The following is a 12,209-nucleotide window of genomic DNA, read 5'->3' as shown; positions in this document are numbered from 1 at the left end:
ATGCTGTCTTCACATTTGAAGGAGAAGTCATCTCCTTCAGTCTCACCTGACTAGCTTCAAATAGAAATACCTTCCTTAATCTTTGCTAGGGATTCTGAGGTTTTCTCAGTCCTTTTTTTATGATTATGCCTGCTCCACACTCCTTGTTCTCTCTTGAGGAGGAATTCTTAAGATTGTATGCCTTCTTTTCATCCTGCAAAGCTACCTACCTTCTGTAGTCTCCTGTTTTCTTGCTTTCCTTAGGGTGGTGCTGAACTTTTAATTTTTTGTGCTTTCTTCCAGGATCCTGCCAGCTTTCTGCACATGTTCACTAGCCATCTGCAGATGCTTACTCTTGCTGCCCTTGGGGGCATGCTCAGGGAGCCAGCTATGTGATGCACGTGGGTGTGGATGAGACACATGGAGCATTGGAGGTGCCCATGGGCCAGTTGGGGGTATTTCCAGGTGAGGAATTGCCAACAGCAGCTCAGAGGCAGGCTTCCTGATGGAATGCATGAAGTGGTTAGTAGGATCTGCATCCCTTTGATGCCCTTTGAGAGCCCTGGCTGCTGGTCTCCCAGCCACTCCTTGCCACCCAGCCATACAGTACACTTCAGTCTTCTGGATGGGGTGAAAAAGAAGTGGGTCCCTTTGTTGTTGGGTCTCTTTGTGGGTCAGCAACCCACAGAGCTGGGGGAGCTGGGTGCTCACTCACACACTCTTAATTTCCCCCATGGGTGAAATCACGTGCTCAGAAGTTCTCTCTTGGCACGGAGCTGTGCTGCCTTGGGGGAGGGGTGATATGGGTAAAGTGAAATTGTTCCTCTTACCGTCTTCAGTGGGTCCAATCTCAGCATTTTTTACTCTGTGTGTGTGTGTGCACTCCAACAGTATGCTGGAATTTCTCTGCTTTACTCCTGGACTTTAACTCATCTGTCAGTGATTGTCAAAATCAGTGTTCTTTGAGGGGGAGACAGTAGAACACTCTTTTTACCATTTTGATGATGTTACTCTCAAAATGTGAACTGCTTCTGATTCTCTTTTCTAAGTAGATACAAAGAACACATTCACCAAATGAATAGCTACATAACATGTACCTTAGGCCTTATAAATCTGCTCTAGCAGTGATACCACATCCAGCACAGCAGCTCTGGGGCTACTATTTGGTTGAACATGTGGTATTATACTGTTCTTCTCCAGGATTGAATAAGTTTCTGTAAGAGCAAGACTGGCAAAGTAAATGGAGATACGATAGAGACCATGCCCTTGTATCCATTAGGTTTTTAACAGTGGCACTAATTTCCTTCTTTATCCCAAGGATGTTATATTATTTAGTATTATTTAATTCCTTGTCCAAGTGGAAGGATATTTTCATAAGTTTCCACTTGACTTTTCCCACTATGAGAGCTCATACTCCACAGGCCAATGACTCAATAGGGCTGTTACTCCAAATACAAAAAACATATTTCAATTTTATAGTCAGGGAGTGGGGGAAAGACCATGGAAGCTGTGACCCCCAATGTGAGCTAGACTTTACAGAGGAATTCATTCATTACGCCGTCTCTCTAAACCCTTGCTCTAACAGTTGTGCAATGATGATGCTTTAGGTCTCCAGATATCAATGTCAAACACAGGACCTGTGGTCAGTAGTTGTTGAAATGTCTGGGTATTCTTATTTTCCTTGTATACAGTCACCTGAGTGAATAGCTATAGTTCCCTTTGGGGAAGGACTAGCATAATCATTATAGTATATATTTATTATGATGTTGCAAGGTTCTTCCTTCTAGAGACCTGGCTCCCTCTTTAATAACTATGTTCTGGATGTTAAAATTTGGTTGGGTCCAGAAACTAAGCTAAGGGTCATGACTTTTTATTGGTAACACCTCCCTCAGCCTGCTTCTCTTACACTCTTAAATTTTTCAGCTGATAGATATTGAGCAACACCCTTTTGGGCTGTCCAGCTATGTTCCTCCAAGGGACATCATGTTCCATTAACCATCTCCACAAGTCCCTATGGGTAAAGTCCCTTGGTTGCCGCACTGATGTGGCTGATTGTTATTGTAATTGTGGCCTCCTGGCTTCAGGAAGTTAAGACCTGCCTTCATCCCCATGGATATTAATGAGCCCAGCTCTGTGACTGCCTCTCCTACCATCATCCCTGGTCTGCAGAGAGCCACCAATAAACTTCTTATTGATGCTGGTGCCCCTCTTCCTATAGATTCCTGATGGCCTAGATGAATGGTGTATCCTCTGGGACTCTATCCTCAGCTGGGTCTTCCCGTCTCCCATGAAATAGCCATTCCATATTGGCCACCTCCCTGAGACTTTGTATTTCTTCCTCTATTGTATACCAGGGTAACTCAAGCATTTCCACTTCATTAAGCATGGGCCATTGTGTTCTCCAGGCTTCTAAAAATCACACTGACAGTAAATTTGCCCTGTCTCCGGGGGTCCTTGCTATCGTTAAATCCCGTGTCCCTAGAAAGTGCTCCCAAGTTAATGAATTCTTGCTTATCCAGTCTTACATTCAGGTCACCTTGATCAAGTACCTGCAAAATCCAATTCCAGTAGTATATCCCTGGCTTCTTCTGGTACATGTTCGGTAATTCTTACATGAAGCAACTTCGAGGTATTGTCTCTTTTCTTCCTTATCATTCCTTCCTCAGAATGTTCCCAGATGGGCCATTCTGTGACTTAATACTAATTAATGGTCTGGCAGCCTTGTGAGGAAGTAGGTGCAGCTCCTGAGTGTAACACCTATTGCATTGCTGGGGTGAGGTCTCTGTAGTATAGGGGAAGTGCTTACCCTTACTAGACAATCATGGGCCATCTCTGCAACTTCTGAGGGTTCAGAGTAATCTGCAGAACCAACATCCTCAGGGATGCCCTTGGGGACATCAATCCAGATGTACCCACCCCATGTTTCCATATTTTGAATTTTTTCAACCAGGGTCCTGACATTAATATAACACACTTTCTCTGGTTGAGTACTTAAATGTCTCTGAAGCTCTGCAACTCTATCAGGGCCCAAGTCTGCTACTCAGCTGTTTCTGCTCTTCTACTGAAGGCGATAAAAGCCTCTTTAAAAGCTACCAGAAAGGTCTCAGATTCTCATACTTAGCTTTAATTTCTTGTTGATGACTTTCTCATTGTCACTCTGCAGAGCATCAATAAATCTTAGCCAACTATTAATAGCCAACTCCACTCTCCTGATAGGCATTATCCCTTCCCTTTCTTTTAAATGTCTGTACACCAGTAAGGGTGGTCTCATACAAGATTTTTTTCCCAGCTCAAGACTAATGAAATCTCTAGACATTTGGCCATCTTCTTGTGTCAAAACCTCTCTGTGTCTCCATACCATTCAGGATATTGATTTGCCTGTTGGGCAGTAAGTGAGGCAGAACACAAACTCCCACTTACCCTCAATTTTCTTGGACAATTCCTGACACAATTTGTGTTAGCACTGGTCCTCTGAGAAGTAGCCACACAAATGGGAATAGATGAGCAAGAGATTAATTGGGGTAAACACCGCTAAGGGTAAAAGGGAAGGAGTGGGAGAAGGTGAGGAGAGGCTTTGGATGGCAATGCAGATCTGACGCTGATGAAGGAGAGGAGGAAAAGAAGGAGGATTTAATAGGAAGAGGCCTAGACTACAGTGCCATCCTAGGGTTTCAGCTAGGCTGAAGGGGAGCCCTGGAGCCAAAGACTCTGGTTAGAGAAGTCTCACGTCTCACAGAAATGCAACTACATTAGTACCATTTATTGGCAAAGATTAGCCCATGGGATGCATGACCTCAACATGATTGTGGTGGTGTATTCAGAAGGTCAGCAGCTGGGGCCGTCAGTCAACAATGCTCTCCATCACAGGAGATCTGTGGTGAGTTTTCGTGGTTGTTAATAACAGAGGTAAAATTCCAGTTATATGGTTGCTTTACTACTTATGATCCCTTTAGTTTTTTCAGTTTATATTGATCAATGATGCATTATTCCAATCTTGTAAGAATATCTAATGTATTCATGTGTGAATTTACATTTGAATCAGCCACCAAATTGTACCTAAAAATCATCTCACCACAGATATAAGACATAAACTAAAGGTGTCATACAAGCAATACCAGAACTTTTATCAACTTGGATTATAAAATATATACCAGACTATAAATGTGTTCTGTAACAAAATAAATTCAATGAGATATTGTGTTATGTGTTGTGATAATTTTAATTTATTCAAGTTTGAAACCAAAAATCTTATGCATCATATCCAGATTGGCTGGTCATATATTTATTTCAGCAGCTGTTATACCATTTTCTCTTTTGCCACACAATATGGAATTACATATGGCAATGATAAAATTTTCTCACAGCAGTCATTTAGCATAGGAAGAAATCTCAACATGTTCATTTTTTTTTTCATTTTTTGGTAGTGTATACAAGGCTTACTGACAAGTTTAGCCTTCTGTGTTTTCAATCATCTTCTAAATTTTGAAGGCTTTGAACGTTCATTTGTGGAAACAACATTAAACATATGTTAAGGCCTTCATTTTCACTGGGTTTTGTACATTTGAAAAAGCATGTTTTAAATAATTTTAATTTAAGCAAGTACTTTTTTAGGAATGATATTCAAACAAAGTTGAAGTTTGCTGTCTATAGGGGAAAATGTCCTCAGTGTTTTTTTTTTAAATTTTCTCATCCAGATCCAGAATTTGACCATGAATATGCCACTTTATTTTTGCTTCATTATTAAAATCATCCAATATAAGGACATTTGTATTAATTAAATTAAAATCTTACCTAGTCTCAAGCATGAAAAGCATCCCATTTGATAAGCTTCATTTCTTAAAAAACCCAACATTTCCAAACTGATATGTTGCCAAAGTGAAAATAAACCTTCCCCACACCTTACTTTACAAATAACTGAATTGTTTTAATAAAAAATCAGACTCTGCCTTTTCAATTCTCCTATTAAAGTGATGTTTAAATTGAAAAATAAGTTGAGACACTAGTGAGCATTCTATGGGTGAGCAGGCATTCATCATACCACTGCTTTGAGACTCTCATTGGCTTGGATGGTTTCAGTATTTGTTACAATGTGCACAGTTGTTGCTACACCTGTAATGATTTCTAATTTTCCCCTTTTCTATTGTTCTCTAACAAAATCCTAGTCATCACCCACTATGTTGGTTTAATGGCCCACTAATGGGTCTCAACTTGTACTTTTGGAAAAGTCTCTCCTGGGAAATGAACTACAAGTTGCCAGTGTTTGGCAAGCTGGCATATCGGTTACATTTAAGAGAAGGAATGCAGATTCTTCCGAATTCTGGCAAGGTAGGTAAGTGGAAATTGGTTATAGACGCTTCTACTATAGTTTTATCTGGAAGGATTCTTCCCCACCTTCTCCTATGGCTAGTGTCATTCTGGGGATGATATCAAGCACCAAAATAAAAAAAATAATAACGAACGAAAACCAGCAATGGCTAGAACAAATAATACAGTATGACAAAGTTGTGCTTATCCTAAGTGTGCAATGTTGATTTAACATTAGTGAATCTATAATGTAATTTGCCACATTCATAGACTAAATGAGGGGAGAAAAGGATGATTTTCTAAAAAAGAAATTCCAGAAAAAAGTATACAATGAAATTAAACAACCATTCTTTATTAATAAACAATTTAGGGATTTCCCTAGTGGTGCAGTAGTTAAGAATCCACCTGCAAATGCAGGGACATGGGTTCAAGCCCTTGTCCGGGAAGATCCTGCATGCCGGAGCAACTAAGCCCGTGCACCACAACTACTGAGCCTGCACTCTAGAGCCTGCGAGCCGCAACTACTGAAGCCTGCATGCCCAGAGCCCGTGCTCTGCAGCAAGAGAAGCCACCACAATGAGAAGCCTGCACACCGCAACGAAGAGTAGCCCCCACTCACTGCAACTAGAGAAAGTCCACGTGCAGCAACGAAAACCCAACACAGCCAAAAATAAATAAATGAATAAATAAATTTATAAAAAAATAAACAATTTAAAAACAACAATAGACTTCAGCAAACCTGGAATAGAAGGCTGGTCTTTAAAATGGTAAATGGACATCAAACAAACACCATACTTAATAGTGCAATTAGAAACATTCTCTTTAAACAGAAGGATGACTCCTATAACCATTCTTGTTCAACATGGTACTGAATGTCTTAGCCAGTGCAGTAATACAGAATAAATATATGTATACATATATACATTATTAAGTGTATAAAAGTGAAAAGTAAACTGTTAATATGACTGTCTTCATATAAAACTCAAGAAAATCTACAGAAAATTATACTAATAGTATATATTAGTAGTTTGCTGGATGTAAGACTTATGCACAAAACAATTGCAGCAAATACAATTTTCATTGTGAATATACAATTTACAATAGCAAAAAAATGTTTTTTAAAGAATTTGAAATATACTATGAGTTAGCTCACTTGGAAGCTATTCCAACTCTCTTATTTGCTTTCTTGTACTGTAAAGTCTGGAAAGCTAAAAACAAGAAAGTATATGAGTGTGTGTGTGTGTGTGTGTGTGTGTCTGTGTGTGTGTACACGTCAACCAGAACCCCTTACATTTGAGTTCTAAATGGGATCTTGGTTGTATCAAGCATATGCACCATCCTGAGACTTAGAGGTGTAACTGAATGACATGGGAGCCGTGTATGGCTCAGTGACATGGTCAACTGTGTATGATGGGAGGGGTCTCTAGTTCCTATGGAGCAGTCACAGCAGAGTGCCTGGAATGCATACATGTCAGTTAGCACACAGGCAGCAGTGGTGTTTCAGCTATAGCAGTCCCAAAGCGTGAGTGGACTTCCCCTGGCTGCATAGCATCCAAGCCGGCTTTTCTGGCCCTCACAGAGTTTTTGTCAGCTATGGAATATATTTTATTAACAGTGTCTTATTTTTATAAAATAGCTATTAGAACGAATAGCTGGCATAGGCAAGTGGGAACTTTGATTGAAAGAGTACTTGACACCAAAATTGGTTGCAAGCCAAGGGCCCTGAAGGAAGTGGGAATCTGAAAAATGTTATCTGGCTTAGGTGGATCTGAAGACAGTAAGGATCCAAGTGACATTAGAGGATGAAATGTTGGTGTTCCATGGCACACAATGGTGAAACAGTTGCAGGAGTTGTCACCTGTGGTCACTTAAATTGAATGCCTTTGAAGTCAATGTGTCAGTGGACCAAACAGATGCTGTTAGGGACTCAGAGGACGCTCCCTTCCCCACAGCACTGAGAAACACATTAGTGCGAAGGGCATCTTCATCTTCGAAGTGTTCTGAAGTGGCTGGCTTGTGTAGGCCACAGATGAGATGGGAGATCCTGCCATTCACATGGTCACCCTCATTTCAGTGAGGATGATAGAATATAGAACAGTTCCATCAAGTCAAAGCATTTCCCCATGCCACTTTGTAGTCACAACCTCTATCCACTGATCAGTTTTTTATCCCTATAGTTTTATCTTTACCAGATTGTCTTATAAATGGAATCATATTATAGCTGCTTTAAATGTGTCAACCTGGGTAGAATGGACTAAATTTTCTAGGATTCACTTACCTATATGTCTGTGGTTAGAGTTAGTCACAAGAGAAATTATTAAGAGAGATTTTGAGAGTGGAAGTGAAGACATTGCCTCTTTGTAGTTCAAAGACGTTGCTGGCACACCTCAATGGTGTGAGACATCAGCCAAGCCTGCGACTGTTCCAAATTTCCCCTAGATCCTCTTTGCCTTTCTGACTACTGGGTATGGCATGTGTATTTAGATATATGTTTAGGGGCCCCAGATTCTGCATGACACCCATGCCACTAAGTATAGAGGCCCTAAGAACATTCTCAGTCTGTTCTCAAGGGCTCCAGTTTGTGCTTATGCATTATGGCTTGTGCTTGTTCTCCCCCAGGTTACACCTAGTTTTTCTTTCTGACTGTTTGCACTTTGGTCTTCAAGCTTCAGCATCAGATGTGAAGAGACAGCCTTACAGAAACTACTTAGCTCCCACAGTTGTGTGAGCTCAAATATCCGTAGTGATGAGCTGATTGCAAGGAATACCAGCCCCGAAGAGACACAAAGTAATTTCTCCAAGTCAGCACCCACACTCTCCTCCAGTTCCATGCCCATCTTCTCCTACAAGCAGCTAGAAATGGTGCAGGCTGTCTCCACTCAGTCTAAAATAAAATTAGTTTGGTGTTATAAGAAAGTGATGGGAATATACAGGGATAGGAGTGAGTTGAGAGGAGCAGGGGAGTAAATAATGGGATCTCATAGATTTTTTTTAAATCTCTATAAATACATCCAAATTAAATTATAATATATGTAAGCAAATTTTAAACCAAAGAGATGTTCCACTATTCATACTACTATAGTCATTCCCTTTTTTATCACTCAGTACCCAGAACATCTTTCTCTCTCAGTAAAAATTAAGCTACCTTTGTGCTTTGAACATGTGTATAGTAATGTTCTGAATTCCATGGACCCTGTTCCATGACTGACATTTAGATTTACACAAGTTTTTCTCCAGTACACACTGTGCCACAGTGCCCATTCCAGGGCATATGTCACAGCAAATTTGAAGGGATGTTTTTGTCACATAGATTAGGAAATGGCACTGTGCAGTCAGTGTGTCTCCACTTTGGTCCTAATGGATGCTGTCTGTCTTTTATCCACTCCAGATGCCTTCATGACAACCACTGGACTACATCAGAGCCACAAAATTTCTTGCTCTGCCCAAGGTGAAATCTGGGAATTGAGTTGAAGAAAGTGGAGGTTAGATGGCTTGGGGATGAAACTCAGGGCTCCAGGTACTGATGATCCCCCAACTCCCTCCTTTCACTTCCTACAAACTGTAATCAAGGTTCAAGAAGAAGCTTTCATGAAATGATCCACGGTCCTGAAAACAAAAACTCTAAAAGAAGCACTGGACTTGTAATCATCATTCTAATCTTTCTCTTTTCTCTAGCCTGTGACTGAAGTGAGAGGTACAAATTGTCCAGAAAGCAAAAGCTTACATTGGAGGACTGACACTCATCCACCCAAAAGGTCAGTTGTTCTGTCTATTTGTCCTACCCAGAATCCTTACTTCTTTTCAAAATAAAGAGTGATGTTGTTTGTTATGTAAGTGATGTTAAATGTTGTATGTTGTATATCCTGGATTACTTTTTCCAACCATGAGCCAACAGGGTCAGGACCAAAAGGTCCTGCCTCACCACTCAAATCTGGGCAATCCCTAGCACTCACATTACTTCAGTGTAGCCCCAGAGATTTGTAAATAAAACCTGATGAATGAGGACACACATTATTCTGGGGAGGAGACTTGGAGACAAGGTGACTAAGCCAGATGCCATATCTGGAGACTGGCAGAAGCAGGGATGTTATCTGGCCAACAGGACTTTTGCAAGGGATGCCCACTATCTCAATGGAGTAAGTGGAAGTAAGGCAATTCCCACTGTTAATTTACACACTTCCCCCCCACACACACACTTTTTATTGTTTGAATTATTTCTCAAAGAGCATATAGCACATATTTTTTAAGATTTACAAAAATAGGAATTGTATAGTGATATTATTAAACTTCTCACATACCTTTCATCAGTCTTCATCCTAAATACCTACCAATAAAATACTGTACTCCTTATCCATGTACCCAAGAAATTTTGACACAAAACAATATGAATAAAAAATATCAGTCAAAGTAACTATATGGGTAAAAACAAAAGTCAGAATTTTATTATGTTTTTGGCTTGTAACTCCTCTTTTTTTCCCCTACATTATTTAAAAGACAAATACATAAAATAATCATTATAAATATATATTAATGGGCACAACATGTATATAGATGTAATTTGTGACAATAATAACATAAAGGGAAAGGATAAAATTGTATAGAAGCAAAATTTATGTAAAGTATTGAAACTAAGTTGGTATTAATTCAAGCTAGATTGCTATAACTTGAAGTTACTAATTGTAATCCCCACAGTAACCTCTATGAAAAAAGTGTATAAATTACTTAAACACAAAAGAAAGCAATGGGGGAACTGAGGACAAAATAGGTATAAGATATATAGAAAACAAATAGTGAAATGACAGAGAGAAGTCCTTTCATATTAGTAATTACTAATTAGTAATTAGTAAATGTGAATGGACCAAACTTTCCAATTAAAGTACAAACATTGAAAGAATGGATAAAATAACATGATCAAACTATATGCTGTCTACAAGAGACTCATTGTAGATCCAAAAACACAAATAGTGTGAAAGTAAAATGATAGAAAAGATATTTCATGAAAATTGTTATCAAAGAAAAGCTGGGTGGCTATACTAACAGTAGACAAAATCAACATTAAGTAAAAAGAAAAATTACAAGATATGAAGAAATATATAATATATTGATAAAAGGGTCAATACATCAAGAAGATAACAATTATAAACATATGTACACCTAACAAAAGAGCCCCAAAATATAAAAAGGAAGAACTGATAATTGAAGGGAGAAATAGTTCTAGAATAATAGTTGGAGAATTTAATACTCCATTTCCACTAATGGATGGCACAACTATACAGAAGATCAATAAGGATAATAGAGGACTTGAATAATACTCTAAAATCCAGTAGGCCAGATAAGTATATACAGAACACTCTACCCAACAACACCAGAATACACATTCTTCTCAAGTACATATGAAACATTCTCCAGGATAGACCATATATTAGTCCAGAAAACAAGTCTCAAAACATTTTAAAAGATTAAAATCATACAAAATATCTTCTAAAACAACAATGGATGAAACTAGAAATCAGTAACAGAGGAAAACTGGGAAATTTACAATTATGAGGAAATTTTAAAAAGCACTTATAAATAACCAATGGGTCAAAGAAGAAATCACAAGGGCAATTAGAAAATATTTTAAGAATGAAAACAAAAACACAATATACCAAACTTATGGGATGCAGCTAAAGCAGTGCTGAGGGAAATGTATAGCTGTAAACATGTACGTTAAAAAGGGGGGCACACTAAACCCAAAACTAGCAGAAAGAAGGAAATAATAAAGATTATATTAGAAATAAATAGTGACGAGAAATCAGTCGACAAAATCTTCAACATGGAATTACCCTATGACCCAGCAATACCTTCCTAGATGTATACAAAAAAAAAATTGAAAACAGGTGTTCAAACAAGAATTTGTATACAAATTTTCATAGCAGCACTATTCATGATAGCCATTAGATGGAAATAACCCAAATGTCCATCAGCTGCTGCATTAATAAAGACAATGTGGCATATCCATGCAATATAATATTACTCAGCCATAATAAGGAATGAAGTAGTAAAACTACATGGGTGAACTTTGAAAACATCATGTTAAGTGAAAGAAACCAGAAACAAAAGGTTATATATTGCATGATTCCATTTATATGAAATATCAAGAATAGGAAAACCCATAGAGACAGAATGCAGATTTGTGGTTGCCAGAGGTTGTGGGGAGGGAGTAATAGGGAATGATTGCTTAATAGATATGGGATTTTCTTTTGGGGTGATGAAAAAGTTTATGGAACTAGATAGGGGTGATGGTTGCAAAACACTGTCAATGTACTAAATGCCACTGAATTGTACACTTTCAAATGGTTAAAATGTTGAATTTTACGTTAGATATATTGTGTCTTAATTTAAAAAGAAAAATGGTTTAGGTAGTGTGGTAGAGAGAATTCTAAGATAACCCCCACAAGATTCCAGACCCCTGGTTATTCTATCACATGCTAATCAAGACACTTCTGCAATTCAATTTTTCACATGTAATTAAAGTCCCAAATGAGTTGGCTTTAAAAGGTTAAGATTATCTAGGTGGATTGGACTTAATCACATGAACCATTCAAAAGTAGACAATTTTCTCCAGCTGGAAGCAGAAGTGGAAGTCAGAGAAATTCAAAGTGTGAAAGGGATTTGAAGTAAGGGCAATTCTCTCTTGCTGTGATTGAGAGAACCACATGGTAAGATATGAGAGCAATCTGCAGTTGCTGAGAGCAGTCCCTGGTTGACAGCTAGTAAGAAAACTGAGACTTCAGTCCTACATCCTCCAGGAACTGAATTCTGACAATAACAAGAATGTGTTTAAAAGCAGATTTTTCCCTAGGTTTGTCACCAGATGAGGACACAGCAAGCCAACTTCAGCCTTGTGATTCTCTGAGCAGGGAACCCAGCCTTGTTGTGCCTGA

The sequence above is a fragment of the Orcinus orca genome, chromosome X, assembly GCF_937001465.1.
Source record: "Orcinus orca chromosome X, mOrcOrc1.1, whole genome shotgun sequence".
NCBI lineage: Eukaryota > Metazoa > Chordata > Mammalia > Artiodactyla > Delphinidae > Orcinus > Orcinus orca.
Note: the sequence above shows the minus strand (reverse complement) of the source record.